Genomic DNA, 20,894 nt, shown 5'->3' with positions numbered 1-20,894 from the left:
TATGAAGCACAGAGGAGGCAGAGGTGAATTCTGAGTGGGGATTACAGGAAAGGCTTCGTGAATGCGGCAGCACGTGAGTGTGGTCTAAAAGTATGGAGAAGCATAGAAATGGCGTTTCATGATTAAGGATGTGAGAGGAAATGGATATAGAATGGCTTATTGGAGCTGGAATGAAATTATTTCCAAAAAGAGAGAACAAGAAAGGCAATGTAGAGAATATAAGAAAGAAGCTGGGAGCATTCCGTCTAGATCTGCACTCCGGTAACGTAGCCAATGGGCGTGTGCAGCTATTGAGCTCCTGAAAGGTGGCCGGATAGCCTTGAGATGTCCTGTAAGGGAAAGTGCACACAGATTTCAAAGCTGTGGGAGAAAAATGTGAAATACTTTATTAATAACTTTTTATATAGGCTACATGTTAAAATAAGGAGGCATAGTACTTATGTATTGGGCTTCTAGCTACAAGGTTGGTAGTTTGAAACCACCAGCTGCTCTGTACTAGTAAGACCAGGCTTTCTACTCCTGTGAAGAGTTACAATCTTGGAAACCCATAGGGGCAGTTCTACCTTGGCCTATAGGGTCGCTGTGAGTTGGAATAGACTCGATGGCATAATGTGTTAAGATGAAAATGCTTTGGATATAGTGCCCATATATAATAAAACATCTTAGAATCAACAACACCCATTTCTTTTTTACTTTTGTCATGTGATTATCAGCCAATTTAGATGGAACAACTCAGCCTTTAGGACAGAGTAGAGCTGCTCCTGTGGGTTTCCAAGACTAAATCTTTACAAGAATAAAAGGCCTCATTTTTCTCCCTTGGTGGTTTCAAACTGCTAACCTGTGGTTAACAACTAATGTGAAACCCACCTCGCCACCAGGGCTCCTAAGTGTCAGAATCAACCCGGTGGCAGTGAGTGAGAGGTGGGAAAAAGAGGCCTGGTGGTGCAGTGGTTAACCTTACCCCTGCTAACAGAAAGGCTTGCACTCACTCTGGCTCCTGCTTCCAAAACGACCTTGGGGAACCAAAGGGAGTAGTTCTGCTCAGTTTGTATCCAGTCACTGTGAGTCGGAATTGACTTGACCATTTGTGCTCCCCTGTGCGCCCCAAGGTTGGTAGTTCTCACCACTAGACAGGAACGCAAACCAAACCCCCTGCCATGGGGCCACTGCCCACAGCCAAGAAAACCCGATGGCACGTCTGCTCTGCCACACGTGGGATCCTCACGACTTGGGATTGATTGGAGTGACAGCAACCTTCCCACAACTGCTGCAGACTCGATTCTGTGACCCGAAGGGACAGCATACCACAGCTCCTTCGGGTTTCTAAGAACCTCTTTTTTCTCTCACAGAACAACTGGTTGACTTGAACCACTGACCTTTCAGCCAGCAGTCCATGTCAAACCCACCAAACTACCAGAACTCCTTACCACAACATTGGCAAAGTTAAAATTTCATCCGAAGTGCCCAGCAGTTAGAGCTCTGGTGGCCTGGTGGTTATGAGGTGGGCTGCGAATGTCGAGAACCATGCTTAAGTAGCCGTGCTGGGCGCTTCTGGAGGAATCGAGCAGCCCCTCTCACTCCTGAAGAACAGCCCTGTGGTGAGCCGCCTGACCCTCTACGATACCGCTCACACCCCTGGAGTAGCCGCCGACCTGAGCCACAGGGAGACCAGAGCCCATGTGAAAGGTTGCCTCGGACCCGAGCAGCTGCCTGACTGCTTGAAAGGTCGCGACTTGGTGGTCATCCCAGCGGGAGTCCCAAGAAAGCCAGGCATGACGCGGGACGACCTGTTCAACACCACCGCCACGATCGTGGCCACCCTAGCGGCCGCCTGTGCCCAGCATTGCCCCGAAGCCATGATCTGCATCCTTGCCAATCCGGTCAACTCCACCATCCCCATCGCTGCGGAGGCCTTCAAGAAGCACGGCGTGGACAACCCCAAGAAGATCTTCGGCGTGACCACTCTGGACGTCGTCAGGGCCAACACTTTCATGGCGGACCCGGCTCGAGTCAACGTCCCCGTCATTGGTGGCCACACCGGGAAGCCCATCATCCCCCTGATCTCCCAGTGAATGCCCAAGGTGGACTTCCCCCAAGACCAGCTGACGGCCCTCACGGGGCGCATCCAGGAGGCCGGTACGGAGGTGGTCAAGGCAAAAGCGGTAGGAGGCTCTGCCACCTTGTCCATGGCCTATGCGGACGCCCGCTTCGTCTTCTCCATCGTGGACACGTTGAACGGCAAGGAGGGTGTCATCGAGTGCTCCTTTGTGAAGTCCCAGGAGACGGACTGCACGTACTTCTCCAAGGCCTTTGCTGCTGGGGAAAAATGGGCTGGAGAAGAACCTGGGCATTGGCAAGGTGTCCTCGTTCAAGAAGATGATCGCAGACGCGATCCCTGAGCTGAAGGCCTCCATCAAGAAGGGGGAGGAATTTGTGAAGAACATGAAGTAAGATGCCTGCCAGAGGAGGCCGCTGGTCCCTTAACTTATTTGGGCTTCTTGTCACATAAAGTCATTTCAGAGCTCTTCCTTGCTTTTCTAACTTTCCCTGACGATGTTTGTTGTAAGAATGTTACCATCCCTTCCAAATCAGAGCATCAATAAAAGCCATCTTTGAGTTCTTTTAAAAAAAAAAAAGTTAGTCTCGGAAACTCCCAAGGGGCAGCTCTACCCTGTCCTACAGAGTCACTCACTGTGCGTCATCATTGATGGCAGGGAGTTTGGTTTGGTTCTTTTGGAGACGAGGCTTAGTCATTGTAGACAAGGGAATGAACGTGATTGAATGGCAAGCAGGACAGGCAGAGAAGTAGCCAGGAAAGGAGTGCGTCAGAATTTATGCTGGTTGGCGTGGGAGTGCCCACAGATGCCCCTCGGGCTTCCTGCTGTAGTGTCGTAACCACCTTGAAGCAGTGTGCTTCTGCACGGAGGCCAGGTGGGTGGAGGACAAGGACGGTTTCATTTGGGGCCTGTTGATCACAGGTTGTACTACAGGGAGATCAATTGGGCAGCACAAAGAGGGGTGGATTAGAGCTGGCAGAGACAGGAAAAGGAGAGACCAGTTAGGTTGGGTCCTGTGCTCACCACACGTGGCTTCTGTGGACTTAGGGGAGAGAATGGTGAAAGCCTGTCTTGTGGGTGGTGCACTATAGAACAAGTGTGATAACTAGATGGTGGCACAGGGGCTGAAGCGCTGTGTGCTCAACTGGAGGCCAGCATTGTAAGCTTACCAGCTGCTCCAAGGGAGACAGGTGCGACTTTCTGCTCCCACGAAGCTGTGCAGCCTCAGAATGCCTGGGGAGCAGCTCTCTTACTCTGCCTTGCAAGTGTGCTGCATCGGGATCAACTCGAGCCTTATGGGTTTGTTTGCTTGTTTATTTTGGTTACATGAGTAGCTGGGAGAAAAAGAAGTATGTAAAATGTTAGGTAGCCAAATTATCAAAAAAAATTAGATTAATGTGAATTTTTCATTAAAACAATTTTCTAAAATGATTGTGGTGAAGTTGTACAATTCTCCTCAATAAGATTGAGTTATTGGATTGTACCGTATGTGAATTATATGCCAATAAGACTTAAAAGAAAAACTTTTGGGAAGCAGATTAATTTAGGAGAAAGGATATGTCCAAGTCACAGATTTCCTTAGCTTTCGTTCCTCGAGTGACAGCGATGACTCAGAAGGTCACTCTTAGGAGGAGTCCTCCTCCTCCTTGCAGGCTACTGTTTCCATGCATGATGCAGCCCACAGTGATTAAGCATGTACTGTGTCAGGTGACACACTTGGCTATGAGGGGTCGGAAGAGCATGCTTTGGGTTCTTGTTTTGTTTTCCAGGAAGACTGTGGCTGCTCTGGTTGTTGGGTGCCGTCCAGTCACAAGAAAACGCCGTCTGGTCCTACTCCATCCTCACAGTGGTTATGCTTGAGCCCATTGCTGCAGCCATGACTAAGTCCATCTCCTCGAGGGTCTTCCTCTTTTTCTCTGACCCTCTGCTTTACCAAGCACAGCGTCTTTCCCCAAGAACTGGTCTCTCCTGATAATTATCCAGCGTACCTGAGGCGAGATTTGTCCACCCTTGCTTCTTAGGAACATCTTGGCTGTACTTCTTTTTTTCCTTCAAACCATTGGCCTTATATTATTTGTCGGTAACCTCTCAACGAGGAAGCAGAGAACCCAAGGAAGAAACCAGACATTTGCCAGTACAAGTTCAATTGCTCAGGTAGTGACCCAGTGTTAGACTCAGTCTGACAGATTGGGTAAATGGCAGCGTGCATGCCATCACCGAGGGTGCCCCTTAGGCACCCAGCTTGGTTCTTCACCGGTGTCTTTCCTTGGAGTGGTACCTGGTCTTATTACCAGTTTTCATTTGAATCCGTTGGGGAATGGGTTGATTCTGCTTTTGTTTCTTCTCCCAGAATGTCTCGATCCTGAAAGTCTTATGAGACGACCTGTGGAGAAAGACGGAAAACCCCACCCTCAGGATGGCGCCGAGTAACAGAGTGCGGCCCTTCTTTGAAGAGAAATGTGTTTGTTTTCAGGAAGGCCAGAGTTCTTTCAGTATTCTTTTCCAGCACTATCCAGGAAGATAGGCACACGGATCAACTTCGACAGTTCGATAAAGTCTCTATAACCGAAGTGTGAAGAAGTGTTACAGGAGTACAGTCATGGGTCTTGCATAAGATCTTCTCTCGGGGAAGGTGGGGGCTGGGGCGGCGGGTAGCCTTGGAGTCATGCCATCTTGCTTTTGAAGCAGTGCTATGGCAGCCTTCAATTTATTTAAATTTTGCCCTACTTAAAAGTTTCCAGCAAGTTTAAATGCAGAGACGTGTATTAAAGGTAATCTCCTGCTGCTGCTGCTGCCTCATCATCATCATTTTGGCTGACACGAGATTGCGGTTGTATGGTTTTAAGCGAAGGGAGCAAATGGGAAATGCCTTCAATAGTTGCTAGCATGTGATATATTCCGAAAGGATGGCATTTCTTCTCATGAGCAGTAGCCATATGAAATGTTTGTAAGGCAGATGATGGGGAAGCATTTAACCCACACCTTAAAAAAAAGCTAAACATAATGTTTTAGTCATATAAGCTAAATTCAGAAGACAGCTTTGATGACTAGCTAAAAATGAAGTCACGAGACAAAAGAACAAGCGATGAGGCAGTTGTCTAGGACAGCCATTCTATTGCTCTTCCTGCTCTTAGATTCTGGCCTTCCCCTCGTTCTTCGTTCTCTTTCTCAGTTTGTGAGTGAGTAGGTTTGACAATACTGCCAGCACTGTTGTACTTGGCTCAGTTAACTTCTGCCTCCTCCAAGTGCCTACATCTACGTCTAGATGGGCTTTACAAAACCACTACTGCTGGAGATCGCTGATAATCATTGCTACCCAACATGTACGTGTCCCTTTTTCCCCACATTTCTTTGAACTTGTTTCGGTGATGGCCTAGGAAGTGAGCAGGAACATATCAGAGCGAGTAACATTTTGGTGAACCAGAAAATTATGATAACTGGAACAGGGAAAAATGACAGACCCACACCCTGCTATAATAAGCTTCCATCCTGGAGAACAAAGGTAGCATGCACATTGCTTAGTCACCAAATCTCTTATGTCTACAGGATTGGCCCTAATCAAAGATGGCAGCCAGCTAGGCTGCTTTGACTGTGCCGTATTCCACACAGTCCTGTCAGTAGGCCAGTCTCTGGAAAGGGCTCACTGGGCTTCTTCTGAGCCCCAGTTCCCAAGGTTTGCCCATCATCACTTTTCCTATTTGGGTTATAGTTCAGGAGCACCCAACTTTTTAAAAAACTTTGGTCCATTCTACTTTGCTTCCCTGAACACGACTGAACCAGTTGGTGTCCTGCTCTTTAGTCATTTCTCTCTTCTCTACTGTCCACCTTCTAAGGTTGTGTGACTGTCGGGTCCGCTGTGGCTCATAGTGACCCTGTAGCATAGAGTAGACTGTTTCAAAGTTTCCTGAGATGTAGTCTGTATGGTAGAAAGTGGCCCGGTCTTTTCTCCCACAGAGTCACCAGGGAAATAAATGGCAATGGAGGGCTACATCGGACCTCCTCTGGCCTGCCTGTTGCCACAAGGCAGATGGCAGACAAGCCTCCACACTCCCTCCATTACCTGTTCGGATATTAACTGGATCTCCCACGACACTGTCCATCTATGCTAGACTCAGTGTTGCAGTGGCCACACACAACTCCCAGACAAGATTCACAATTAGGGGGTGATTAGGGAAGTTAATGGGTTACCACAAGTCAGGATCAGCAAACTCTAAGGATATAGTCATTAGTCTCCTCAGCCAGCAGCCAAATCGCTCTCCACTCTTCAGACTCTCAGGCACATGGCCCCTTGGCCTTTCTTTGCATCTGTTTGCCAGAAAGCCAGCCTTCCTGTTCTGCCCCACAGTTCCATGGTCTCAGGCCAGAAGAGGAGAAGCTACCCTCAAGATAGTGTCAGCACTGCCCCTCAGGGTCTCTGGGCCATAGTCTTTGGCACCTCTGCTCTCGGCAGCCTCTGCTCCTTCAGGCCGAGATCTTGGTGTGCTCTTCCAAAGGGATCCTGAGCTTTCTCTACTGCTGCTTCAAAGACGGCTCATCCTCACAGCCAGGGGGAATGGTAATGACAACTGACTGATCCCTTCTATTTGTGCTACGCACACCCTGTTTGCATAGTCTCACACAGTCATTTGGTGGGAGTTACAGAGACTTGGGTAGAAGAGCCATATGAAGACATTTTACTGCACCACAAGTGACATAAGTTCAAACGGCCGCCAATTTGAATGCTTAACTATCATACCACCACAGCTCCTGTTCACCCAATAGCCTAACGCAGGCTGTGCTGTTTTCCTCCAAAAGCCATGCCTCCCCATTGCCTCTGTGCATATATCGGTCCTCTCCCACCTCTGGGAGCCGTGGTGATGTCATGGTTGTTCAGTGGGCTGTGATCCACATGGTCTGCAGTTCGAAACTACCAGCATCTCAGCACAAAAAGCCTGGGGTTTCTACTCCCATAAACAGTCTTAGAAGTCTGCAGGGGGTTGACTGAGTGAGCATCAGCTTGATGGCAGTAAGTAAGAACCAGCTCTCCCAGCTCTAGTTTCCTGGCAAAGACTTACTCATCAAACCTTAGCCTTTTGGTTGAAAACAGACAAACACTGAGTGAGGCCTTTTCCTGTATGCTGTGTGGTAGAGATACAAAACTGCTTAAGACAATCATTCTTTCCAGGAGATAGGGAGGTGGGTTTACAAATGCTTATTGATCTTTGATGTGCCAGGGTTTGATGTGGAAGATACAGTGACAAATCGGGCTAACAGTTAAGCATCCTGCCCCGATGAAACATGTATTCTAACAAAAAAATAAACACACTGCCATCGAGTCAATTATGAATCCCAGTGACTATCTATAGGCGGTTCAGGACTATAATTCTGTACAGGAGCTGAGAGCCTCATTTTTCTCTCAGAATGGTTAGTGGGTTTAGACTGGTGACCTTGGAATTAGCACCCCAGTGCTATGGAATTCGCAGCCCATAGCCATGAAGCCTACTCTAAAGGATTTCCTAATGAGAAGACCTAAAATTAAAAAAAAAAAAAGATCTGTGGCAAATACTAGGGATGGGGGACATTGATCTGAGAAAGAAAATAACTTGAAATGGATAAAGAGGAAGGGTTGGAATTGTCCTCCCTGAGGAGGTGCTATTTATATTATTGTCTTAAAATAAGACATTTATTGAGCCCGAACAATCCGCTTAAGTCAGCATTTAGCAGAAGAACAGGATTGGCACAAAAATGAAAAATACCCATGAGTAGTATGCCCCATTAAAAAATCCATATGAGACAACACAGGGCAGAGGGAAACTAGAGCACGTGAACAGAACAAGCAGAACACAGTGAGTGAGAATGCTGCCCCTTTTGTGGGAAACCTGACTGATGTGGAGAAACGGTCAAATCTGCTGTGGAAAACTTCACCAAAAAGCAAAGCAAAAGACATATATAATAGAAGACATTTAAATAAGTAATTACATTAGCATAAAGCAAAGATGAATGTTCCCAGGTGGGCATAAGGACTTCTCTGCTAGAAATGTACATATAAAAATATGGGTATAGTCCGTTAATAGTGGCTGCACGAAAGCAGAACACTGGTAGTGTGAGGGGCCCCAGTCAGGTCTTTATTGGTGTGCGGTAGAGGTAGGTGAGGGGGACGGAAGGGGCTTCCACCCAGAAGCCCAGAGGTCTGGAGCAGTTGGAGCTGTGTGCACAGTCTGCAGCCGATGGCTGTGCGGTACAAGGAATCCAGAAGTGGGAAGTGAGGCCAGGAAGTGCGTGGTAAAGAAGCAGGGGGAGAGGGGAGGTCCGCTGGGGACTGAGCTGAGCTCACAGCTCCGTTTCGAGCATTCCCAAGCCCAATATTTAGGACAAAGTTTTATATCTCTCTGTATCTCAGTGTCCTCACCATAGAAACCGAGACAATGGTAGATGGCACTTAGTTTGCCATGATATTGTAAGGAGTAAATAAGCTTCGGTACAAAGAACCCATGGGAAATTCCATTTTCATTCCATTTCTCCATGAACATTGGAAGCCCTGGAAGGCACCTGATACTTACAAAGTGCTTGGGACCGTGGCTGACACACCTCGCAAGCGCCCCATGAATGCGGGCGGTGGTGGTTATGGTGTTTGTCTTTGCATAGAAATAAGCTTTGAGTGATTGCAGACCCAGGTAGGCGGTTCATTTGCCGTATACCAACTCGATCATGCTTCTGTGTGTTTTTTTCAATCTTGTTTTAGAAGGAGTGGTGATGTGGGGGAGGAAGAGGGGGTGCTGGACTGGTATTTCTGCGGCGCCCTCGGACCTCACCTTTCTCCCTCAGTGCCTACCTAATTAGTCCTTCCTCCACCTGTGTTCCCACAGCATTTTGCCTGCACCGTGGCATTTTCCCATTGTGTCTTATAGTCGGTGTTTTTCATAGCAGACCGAGTTCCCGCAGGGTGTTAAGGACTAAGTGTTACTCATTTTATATCCCAGTGCCAAGGGTGCTGTCTGACTCTGGCACACACTGCGTCCTCGACAAATGCCTGGCGAATTTATTTGAAAGGTTGACAAGGGAGTTGCCCTAACTCATAATTCAGGAGAAAGGTCCTCCCACGGAAAAGTCCGGGCATGTTGCTATGGGAGGGCGTTGTCATTGTTTCATGCACCAAGTATTTATTGAGTGCCTCCTGCACATGGTGCCGTGGGAGATAGAAAGGTGAATCACACTTGTACCCTGACCTGCGCTGTGTTGACTCTTCGAGCCTTAATTATGGGTGTAAGGGAAACGGTAAATGATTACTGATAGGTGTAATGAGAAGGAAGCTGTGAAGTGGTGTAGTTGTATTGAAGGGTTTGCTTAGATGACTTTGATAAAAGAATCTGGGAATTATGATTTCTCTTAATGGTGTTCCATTGGTGATGGTTCATTTCTCATTGTTCCATTTTTCTTTTCCAATCACGAGAGAATCTGCATAGTAATTGCAGTTGAAGAGTTTCATAGTGGGTTTGCTTATTTCTCAGATTTTCATGGTAAGTTTAAATGATCCCACCTCTGTTACAAGAGCAAAGAAGACCCTTTGAAACTAAGATGCTGAAAATGATGAGGGCAAAGAATATACAGATATGCTTTACACAATCGATGTATGTATGGATTGTGATAAGAGTTGTATGAGCCCCTAATACAATGTTTAAAAAAAAAAAAAAAGAAAAGAAATTCAGATGCACCTGATCCAAGTGATGGTGTTTTCAATCACCTCTTAGATGCAGATGTGGAGGTTGGACAACGGGTAAGGAAGAATGGATGCATTTGTGTTATGGTGTTGGCAAAGAATGTTGGAAGCACTGGGGTTTGCCAGAGGAACAAACAAATCTGCCTTGAAAGAAGTACAAACAGATTGCTCCGTAAAAGTTGAGGGTGATAAGACGGATGTGTTACCAGGAGAGACTAGTCCCTGCAAGAGGGCATCATACTTGGCAAAGCAGAGTATCAGGAAAAAGGCAGACCCTCTACGAGACAGACTAGCTCAGTGGTTCCAGCACAATAATCGTGAGGATGGTACAGGACTGGACAGTGTTTCTTTCTCTCGTCAGAGGGTCGCTGTAAGTCGAAGACTCAATACCATCAAATCACAACACATGTGCCTGGGGGAATCCCTGGTGCTTCACAGGGCTTACTGGCATGTTTGACTGATCGCAAGGTTGAAAGTTTGAGGCCATCCAGGAATGCCTTGGAAGAAAAAGTTCATTCTCTGCTCCCAAATCAGGCATGGAAAACCAGTTCTCTCCTGTGCATGAGGTTGCCTTGAGTAGGCTTCAGCTTGTGTGTGGGTGGGGCTGATCTTTGTCCTTGAATTGAACACTTTTGGGGACATTACTAATTTTCTACAATCCATGTTGGGTGCTGCATTTGTTTAGAGCAGTGGTTCTCAACCTTCCTCATGTCATGACCCTTTAATACAATTCCTCATGTTGTGATGATCCCCAACCATAAAATCATTTTCGTTGCTACTTCATAACTGTAATTTTGCTACTGTTAGGAATTGGGCGACCCCTGTGAAAGGGTCATTTGACTCCCAAAGGATCATGACCCACAGGTTGAGAATTGCTGGTTTAGAGGAACTTTATCATCAGTTTTTACTCCAGCTGCATTTTTAATATTTGGGTTGTTTCTGTGTTTCTCAGTATAATTCTCCAATATTTGTAGTCCGTCCTTTCTCCCATTAATACTTCTACCACTTGCTATCCAGGCGATTCCTACTCATGGCGATTCCATGTGTGTCAGAGTGGAACTATGCTCCAGAGGAGTCCTACAGGCTAGACAGTCTAAAGGAAGTTGCCACGTCTTTCTTCTGAGGGGCTGTGGATAGACTCGACTGTCCAAAATTTGATTAGCATCTTAAATTGTTTGCAGCACCCAGAGGTTTACATCCTTACCCTCCACCCTCCACACGCACCTTTTTTAAAAAAATAGAATATATACCTCCCCAAGGGGATGAACAACAGAAATGTGGGTGAAGAAGACAGTGGACAGTGTGAGATATGAAAGCAATAATAATTATAATTTATCAAAGGTTCACGGGGGAGGGAGGGGCGGAAAAGGAGCTGATACCAAGGCCTCAAGTAGAAAGGAAATGTTTTGAAAATGATGATGGCAACACGTGTACAAATGTGCTTGATACAATTGATGAATTGTTATAAGATCTGTAAGAGTCCCCAATAAAATGATTTCTTTTTTTAAAAAGAAATAGAAAAGATAGGCTTGTTCTGGTGCAACCTTGTTCTGGTATAATTCTGTGCTCAAGCCATTTGGTCAGGAGCCACTTGTGTTTAATGGTGCATCACCCAAGGACTTCAGGCTGTTTCTGAAGCCCAGAAGCACTCCAGTGCACGACAGCCAACTCCTCACGGACACGCACCTCAGATACTCTCAACTGCTGTGCCCCTCCAGCTCCGGGGGCACCGCTGAACCCCAACCTTTGGCGTTCTCCCATGTCTTTGCCCGGGCTGACGTCAGTGTACCAGGGGCAGGTGTCAGTGCACTCTTCCTCAATAAAGGTTGTGTGTGACATGAACGGATAGGAATAAGAATCATGTGGGTGCATGTGGGTGGTGGTGCTTACTCCCGATTTTTCAGGAATGCGTTTAATAGTCCTTTTTACTTCAGTGAAAAATTTACTTGAACACTCTTCTGAAATTTCAAGCCTGTCAGCAGAGTTCCATGTCTTAAATGTGTCTGTCATGTGAAAAGATGCTCGATCATGCGTGATAAGAGAGTTGCAAATAAAAACTGCATAAAGCTATTCTGCCCTATCAGGCTGGCAAAACTCAGAAGTTGGATAACATGCTTTGTTGGCAAGGCTGAGAGAGAGATTGAGAGAGAAAGAGAGATGCACAGCTGGTGAGAATGCAGAATGGCATAGCATATGAGAAGGATGTGTCCGTAGGTGCCAAGATTTGCATTTACCGTGTGGCCCAGGACACTCTCTTGTAAGAATCTCTCCCCAAAGGTTGTACACTGGTGCATATGGGAGCTGGAGGCACAGGGAATCCAGGGTGGATGATACTTTCAGGACCAGGGGTGTGAGGGGCAATGCTGGGAGAGTGGAGGGTGAGTGGGTTGGAAAGGGGGAACTGATTACAAGGATCCACATGTGACCTCCTCCCTGGGAGACAGACGGCAGAGAAGGGGGGGAAGGGAGACTCCGGATAGGGCAAGATATGACAAAATAACTATCTACAAATTATCAAGGGCTCATGAGGGAGAGGGGAGCGGGGAGGGAAGGGAAAAAAAGAGGACCTGATGCAAAGGGCTTAAGTGGAGAGCAAATGCTTTGAGAGTGATTAGGGCAAAGAATGTACGGTTGTGCTTTATACAATTGATGTATGTATGTATGTGGATTGTGATAGGAGTTGTATGAGCTCCTAATAAGATGTAAAAAAAAATCTCTCCCCAAGATACACAGGTAGAAATATGAGAAATGGACACACCTCTACTCACTGCAGAGTCGGTGTGATGGCAAAAGACTGGAAATTCTCCAAAAGCCACGAGCAGTGTGCTCCAGACAACCTGAAACAAAACAAAGCGACCCCCAGGTCTTTGGCACAGTGGAGAATTACACAGCTGTAAAGGGAAATGAACACTCTCATTTTCTCCCAAGGGTGTTCTTTTTTTTTTTTTTTTAGTATATGTTATTCTTAAAAAACAAGGTGTGGAAATAGTATATAGTAATGTTTTTTATTTAGCAAGGGAAGAGGAATATGAAATACATATATTAAAAGAACAAGTGGATAGATTGATAAGCCAATGACTCGAGGGGACAAGGATGGACTTCTCCGCCCATATTTTGTTTTGTGGCTGTTTGAATCTGTTATGGTGACACATAATAATTAGCCAAAATGAAACTCAAGTGGGAGGGGGAAAAGCCTCCCTCTAAAAATAGAGAGCAGCACTGAGCAAAGGAACGCAGCAATTTCTCACCTCGGTGGCTGATCGACACCCAGAGAGACTGCCCTGGCGTTGCACGCTTCAAATCTGGGCACATTTCAGGTGCCATGGTTCCGGTAACGCCAGTCTTTTGTGGTTTGCATTTTCATTAGCACATCCAGTGTGCCGAGTAAACAAAAAGCTTATTTGAACCGGGACAAACCTGGTCCTTGAATTTCTTGCCCTGAAAATCAGGAAGAGGATTAAATATCTTGGCTGTGTTCTCTCTGCTCCTTCGGTAACAGCCACTCCCGCTTGTTTTCCTTCTCAGATTCTTTTTACACTGTTATTATGTGGGAACAGTGGTGTTGCTTGTGGGCAGACTTCGCTTAATCAGTGCTTCTCTGGGGGCGGGAACTCCTGGGTCCATGGTGGACACACTGACTGCCCCTAGGGAGCTGCTGTGTGCTCTTTTCTTGGCCACTTGTCCCCTCCTGAGCAGGGTGTGAGGACAATTCTGGGATTTGAGTCAGGGGTCAGTCGGGGGCTTGACAGAAAAAGAATTTATAGACTGGAATGAATCAGACTTGGCTGAGAGCCAGGGTTCTCTGTCGAAGGCCTCTTTCCTCAAGAGGTGATAACGAACATCCCTCCCCCCCTCACCCCAGTGGAAACCAGAGAAAATAACCGGTGGAGAGTACTGATGATTTAGCACCTCCTTCAGACTGCATAACTTGGAGAAGAACAAGCAGGATGCTTCAAGGAATCCACTGGCAACTTTTCTTTGGTAATATCCAAAGAGCCTCTACTCTCCAACTATTTTATCCTATTCTGACACCGACTGCCTTTCCCATGGTACTTACTTCTGTTTCAACAGTATTTTCAATTTTGGGATTTGTTAGGGAAACTAAGAGGTTACAAGTAAGGATCAGGAAAATCATATTATTGTGTACTCACCTCCCCGATACAATCGCTGAAGAGCAGTGAGTGCATAAGCAAATGTGGTGAAGAAAGTTGATGGTGCCCGACTATCAAAAGATGTAGCGTCTGGGGTCTTAAAGGATTGAAGGTAAACAAGCGGCCATCTAGCTGAGAAGCAACAAAGCCCACATGGATGAAGCACACCACCCTGTGTGATCATGAGGTGTCGAAGGGATTAGGTATCAGGCATCAAAGACCAAAAAAAAATCATATCATTGTGAATGAGGGTGAGTGTGGACTGGGGACCCAAAGCCCATCTGTAGGCAACTGGACATCCCCTTACAGAAGGGTTGCGGGGAGGATACTAGCCACTCAGGGTGCAGAGTCGCAACAATGAAACATACAACTTTCCTCTAAGCCCTTAATGCCTCCCCCCACCACTATCATAATCCCAATTCATCTTACAAATCTGGCTAGACCAGAGGATGTACACTGGTACAGATAGGATCTAGAAACACAGGGAATCCAGGACAGATGAACCCCTCAAGACCAGTCGTGAGAGTGGCGATGCCTGGAAGGTGGAGGGAAGGTGAGGGAGAAAGGGGGAACAGATTACAAGGATCTTCATATAACCTCCTCCCTGGGGGACAGACAGCAGAGAAGTGGGTGAAGGGAAACATCAGTACGATGTGACAAAATAATAATAATTTATAAATTATCAAGAGTTCATGATGGAGGGGGGAGCGGGGAGGGAGGGGGAAATAATGAGGAGCTGATGCCAGGGGCTTACGTGGAGAGCAAATGTTTTGAGAATGATGAGGGCAACGAATGTACAAATGTGCTTTACACAATGGATGGGTGTATGGATTGTGATTAGTGTTGTATGAGCCCCCAATAAAATGATTTTAAAAAAATGTTAAGGATACAGTTTGTGTGTGTATGTGTGTGCACGTGTGCGCGCACGCCATGCTGGCAGGCACACTTCCCTGGCCCTCAACCGCTCAGCCACATGGTTCCATGGCCTCTGCTCTGCTTAGACAGGTGTTACAAAGCTCCTTTAGTGCTGCTGCCGCCCACAGGCACTTGGCTTTACGTGCTCGTTGGGCTGGGAATGTTGCCGACCTGCTCTGTGCCGTGTTGTTGGTGCTGCTGCCTTGGCTGCCCTGCCTCAGCTATCTTGGACAAGCTCTGCTTGTGGTCTTCCTTCTTCTTTCTTGATGGTTGAGATTCTCCCTTCCTGCTTCTGAGATTTTCACTTCCTACCCAATAGAATAGGAAAACCTGACTACTCCCTACAGGAGAGCCCACTGTGTCTTAGTTATTTGGTGGATGTTAGACTCTGGATAGAAGTACCGTACCAAGTAATTTCACACCACTGCAATTTTGCAACCAAGTCAGCGTGAATACGAACTGTTTGTTAGTGTGGATGTTGGTGGGGGTGGGGATCTTGGCAACAGTGTCTTAGTTAACAAGCTATAGCTGTCAAAGTGTATTGAAAAACTGGGGCTTAAGTATTGTCTTTTGGCAGTATGGCTTTCCAAAGTGGGGTATTGCAGTGTACTGCCCAGACACGTGGTATAACTCTGGGAATTATGTGTACACGTGCTGAGAACACTGGTGGCAATTTTTTTTGTTCTTTATTTTTTTCCTTGGTCCTCACTGTGAACATTAATTTGAGATGACTGGAAACAATGGAATCTATCTATAGAGCCCCCAAACCACACATTTATAAAACAAAACAAAAAATGAAAAAGAGAAATGCTGTTGAAATTGTTTTCACCAAGTTAATTATTCTTCTGAAATCACTTATTTGTAAAGTGATCACCATATATACTTGTGTATAAGCCGAGTTTTTCAACACTTTTTGTTTTTTTGGGGGTTTTTTTTTCCCCCAGCACATTTTTAATGCCATTTTTGTGGTAAAATTAGGTGCCTCGGCTGATATGTAGGTTGACTTATACTCCAGTATATACGGTATTCTTGATAACATCACAGTCAATAACTGTGCGCTACTACCCCTAAGATTCTGTGACCTTTTAGGTCATGTCTTTTTCTTTTCTTTTTTTATTTAAATCATTTTATTAGGGGTTCATACAGCTCTTTTCACAATCCATACATATATCAGTTGTGTCAAGCACATTTGTACATTCGTCACCCTCATCATTCTCAAAACATTTGCTCTCCATGTAAGCCGCTGGCATCAGCTCCTCCTTCCCCCCTCCCTCCATGGTCATGTCTTTTTCTGATGGGAACGTTTCTTAGCTCTATGAGGGTAGTAAAACTAACACTACAGAGTCAGAGCCCACTCAGCTCGCTGCCATCGAGCCCATTCTGACCCCGGCAACTCCCGGGACAGAGTAGAACGAACTCCCTCTCTGGGTTTCCAGGCCTGTAAATCTTGCAAGCTAGCACTACCAGGCCTCCTAGGAAACTTTATTAAACAGAAATATAAAGATGTAAAGCTATGTTTACCTTGACACACCTCCATCTGCACACTTCTAAAGATGTGTTACCTCTTCAGAAGAGAGGTTTCTCTCTCCCTAAACCTCTCCATATGGTGATCTGCTCTTTGATTTGCACCGTGTCAAAATGACACTTTTGGCATCATTTGAAAGATTTGAATCCAGATCCATTTTACTGTTCTCTGCCTTTGGAGGAGCAGAAAGGAGATCGGAAAGGGCAGCGTCAGTGCTGTAGGGTGGACGGCGGAAGATTTCCCCAGGAACTGGTCACGGGACCACCCTGACTACCCCCCAGGGAACAGCTGCAGTGTCGTGAGGGACAGACATTTCTCAGCACAAATTCCCCGGCTGCTCACAACGCCTCACCTATGTAGACTTCAAGCTCATTAACACGTCCTACTACTAAGCCTCGAGATCATCTGTGTCCTTCGAGAAACTCTCGATATGAACCCTTTGGAGTCTCAAGAAGCAGCAGCTGCCATCACCTTCTGTACTGACCTCTTGGCCCAGCAGGTCCCCTCCGAAGCCACCGCTTTGACTAGACCTTGGCTTTGAAGGCACTCTAACAAGTCTGAGACACGTGTATTACTGCAGCACTTGTCTGCAGCCGGCCATTGACTGCAGAGGTATAGTTTGTTTGGAATAAACCAGTGCATGTCTGAAATGGTACCCTCGTGGCAATACTTCTCTGACTTCCTCTCATAGCCTCATATCCAGGAGTGGGATTCATTCGATACCTCATGCTTTATTGAGTTTGGTGGTCTGGTTGTTAAAAGGACACTTATTATTAGCGCTCTCTCCAAGGCGGGCAGCCCCCCACTGTGGAAATAACAGTTCTTTCTATTCCTTACTCTTTTTTTAACATGTACCTCTTATTTTGTTCTTTTTGCTCTTTAAAACTATTTTTTAATCATTTTATTAAGGACTCAAAAAACTCTTATCACAAACCATAAAACATCAATTGTGTAAAGCACATTTGTACATTCATTGCCCTCATCATTCACAAAACATTGGCTCTCCACCTAAGCTCCTGATATCAACTCCTCATTTTTCCTCTCCCTCCCTACTCCCCCCTCCCTCATGAACTCTTGATAATTTATAAATTATTTTGTCATGTCTTACCTGTCTGACATCTCCCTTCACCCCCTTTTCTGTTGTCCATCCCCCAGGGAGGCGATCACATGTAGATCCCTGTAATCGGTTCCCCCTTTCCAACCTACCCTCCCTCTATGCTCCCAGTATCGCCCCTCACACCACTGGTCCTGAAGGGATCATCCGCCTTGGATTCCCTGAGTTTCCTATTCCTATCTGTACCAATGTACATCCAGTGTACAACCTATCTGTACCAGTGGTCTAGTCAGATTTGTAAGGTAGAACTGGGATCATGATAGTAGGGGAGGAGGAAGCATTTAGGAACTAGAGGAAAGTTGTATGTTTCATTGTTGCTACATTGCCCGGTCTCCTCCCCGAAACCCTTCTGTAACAGGATGTTCAGTGGCCTACAAATGGGCTTTGGGTCTCCACTTCGCACTCCTCTCCTCATTCACTATGATAAGATTTTTTGTTCTGATGATGCCTGATACCTGATCCCTATGACACCTCATGATCACACAGGCTGGTGTGCTTCATCCTTGTGGGCTTTGTTGCTTCTCAGCTAGATGGCTGCTTGTTTACCTTAAAGCCTTTAAGACCCCAGACGCTATATCTTTTGATAGCCAGGCATCATCAGCTTTCTTTGCCACTTTTGCTTATGCACCCATTAGTCTTCAGTGATCGTATCATGGAGGAGAGCACACAATATGATTTTTGTTCTTTGATGCCTGTTAACGAATCCCTTTGGCACCTCATGGTCACACAGGCTGGTGTGCTTCTTCCATGTGGGCTTTGTGGCTTCTGAGCTAGATGGCCGTAACATGTACCTTTTTATTGTTCTTATTTAAATGTTAATTGCATGAAATAATAAACTACCTTTTGGTATATATTTTTAAAAGATCTTTAAAAAAATTTTTAAAAAAGATCTTTAAAACAGTCATTAGAGCAGGGAAGCGGTTTTAATATAGTTTAAAAAATTAAATTGTCTGAATCCCACCACTGCTCATATCTATAATATGATTTGCTGACCATCATGGGAGATTTGGATGCTTATGCTACCTAAAAAATTTGTTATAAACATGTCTTGGATTCATATTTACTTCAAATTGTTCTTTTTATACCCTTATCTTTGGATACTAAGATTATGATGTTCGGTGCTCTGGTTCCAGGTGTTGATATTTTTACCAAACCCCATACATTACTAGGCAAAACTCAACCAGCCAACTATGACAATATGTCATTGTTTGCCTTTTTCAAATATGTCATAGTTTGTCTTTTCCAGAACATATCCAACAAATCTTAAAATTAATGTCAAATTTTGGAGTGCTGTGGTAACCAAGGCCTAGTGGTGCAGTGGGTTAAGTGTTGGGCAGCTACTCACAAGGGCAGTGGTTCAAACCCATGAACTACTCTATGGGAGAAAGGAAGCTGTCCCCTCCAATGAAGATTTGCTCTGTGGGAAACCCAAGATAGGGCCACTGTGAGTCAGAGTCTACTTGGTAACAGTGGCTTTGGTTTTTACTTTTTGTTTTATGGTGAAACAAGTTTATATTAGAGGAAAAACAATGTTTTAGAAGACCGTGAAAACAATCCGATGGCTGTTTCCTTGAGTGTTACAGTAACTTCCTAAGAAATGCAGCATAGCATTGTGGACTCAAGCCAACTGCCAGGGTCAGATGTGACTTTTGAGAAAATCATCTAACTCTTCAGGTACTCATTTTTCTTATTTCTATTGCTAGAATGATCAATCAGTCTATGTTCTCTAGAGGAAGAGAGCTAATAGGGTTATTCATTGGTAGTTAGATTTTATATCAACTTGCACTTGTGTGTAGGGGTGGAATCCAACCTGTGGACCAGGTTAGAGCCTGATGATGCCTCCTGGGAGGTGTGGCATTTTTATAAGAGAGATGCTGGGAATTCCTTCTCTCTTCCTCTGCCCCTTCACCTTCCTGCTTGCTGTGACTCTATGCCTGCCTCCAGGGCTGCACAACCCCATGTGGTTCGTCTGAGCCTGGGAGCTGCTAGCCCCCTGCCATGTATACAGTGAACTTGAGTTCTCTCAACTCTGTACTCATCCGTTTATGATCTTCTTATTTCCCATTTCACCTTTCTGTGTCATCGCCTGCAGCTAGATGAGTCTCAAGAGGACCCTGGCTCGTATCAGACCTATGGAGTAGAGCTGTACTGGATTAAGATGCCTTCTTGATATAAAGTTCTTCCTTCTAGATAAGTAAATGCTGCTGCTTTTGTTTCTCTAGACAGCCTAACATAAGATATTTCTATTGAGAGAGATTTCTTTGAAGAATTGGCTCATTTGATTGGGGACTGGCAATTATGAAATCTGTAGGTCAGGCCAGAGGGCTGGAAACACACGCAAGATTTCTATGCCACAGTCCTGGGGCAGAGTTCTTTCTCCTGGAAACCTCAGTTGCTGTTTGTTTTTTTTTAAGTTTTATTAGCATTTCATCCATATGTCATACAATTCAATAATTCAGTCTTATCAAGAAGACTTATACAATTGTCACCATATTCCATTCTAGAACATTTTCTTCCTCCCCATAGTCATGGTTATTCATGTGATTATTATTTTTTTCCTAATTGCAACAAAAATATACTCAGCAGAACATTATCCAATTCTACAACCTTTACTTGTGTAATTCAGTGTCACTGATTATACCCTTCATGTTGTATAGCCATTATTGATCTCCTTTCCAAATTATTCTACCCCTATTGACATCCTCTCAATGCTCCCTATGCAACAACACTTTCCCCTTCACCCATGATAACTACTGGTCAAGTTTGTTCTCTTCTTTTCTTTCTTCCTTCCTTCCTTCCTTTTTCTTGCTACAGTATTTACATGTCATACACTTCCATGATTGGATTGCTTTATAATGGGTTGTGTGTACATAATTATGATCATTTCTAGTGCTGCCTCCCCATCCCACACTCATTGTTCCCCAAAGACCCTTACCCTCCCTATCTCCCCTGTACCCACCCCCACGCCCCCTATAAACCTTTGCATCAATTATTATCTCTAGGCATCTACTCCTTCTGTGCCTCACAAACTTGGTAACCCAACAGAAACAATAAAAACAAACAAAATAAAGTGGTAAGTACCCAATAATAACCATACAAAGATAACAATATGAGTAATAAGAAAGAAAAGACCACCATCAATATTTAAAAGCCAGGGAAGAAATTTTGTTATGGAACAAGTAAGAAATACTTGAGCCTAGAACAAATTTAGGTTGGGTCAAGAGGGAGGTCAACTGACATATGTATCAAGTTTTATCCAGCATAATCAATATTACAATGATCTCTATCTGATAAGAAAGCTGTTTGAGACCCTTGCCTGTGGCTAGAGGGGATCTGCCAGTGGCTCAGTCTGACTAGATACTCTGCAGATGGGTTTGGGACCCCTGCTCCCTTCCATAGCCTTGTAAAAATTGGGTGTTCACAATTTAAGCTCTGA

General features: G+C 45.3%; 1 protein-coding gene and 1 pseudogene across 2 annotated transcripts in view; both read left to right on the top strand.

The window, feature by feature from the left end:
* AFF1 (ALF transcription elongation factor 1) overlaps positions 1 to 20,894 on the top strand; it is a 280,369-nt gene that overhangs the window by 67,992 nt on the left and 191,483 nt on the right. The gene's annotated exons all lie outside the window — the stretch shown is intronic.
* On the top strand, positions 1,751 to 2,451 carry LOC142443570 (malate dehydrogenase, mitochondrial pseudogene; annotated as a pseudogene).

The sequence above is a fragment of the Tenrec ecaudatus genome, chromosome 3, assembly GCF_050624435.1.
Source record: "Tenrec ecaudatus isolate mTenEca1 chromosome 3, mTenEca1.hap1, whole genome shotgun sequence".
Taxonomy (NCBI): Eukaryota; Metazoa; Chordata; class Mammalia; order Afrosoricida; family Tenrecidae; genus Tenrec; species Tenrec ecaudatus.
This window is presented reverse-complemented; position numbering and strand designations above follow the sequence as displayed.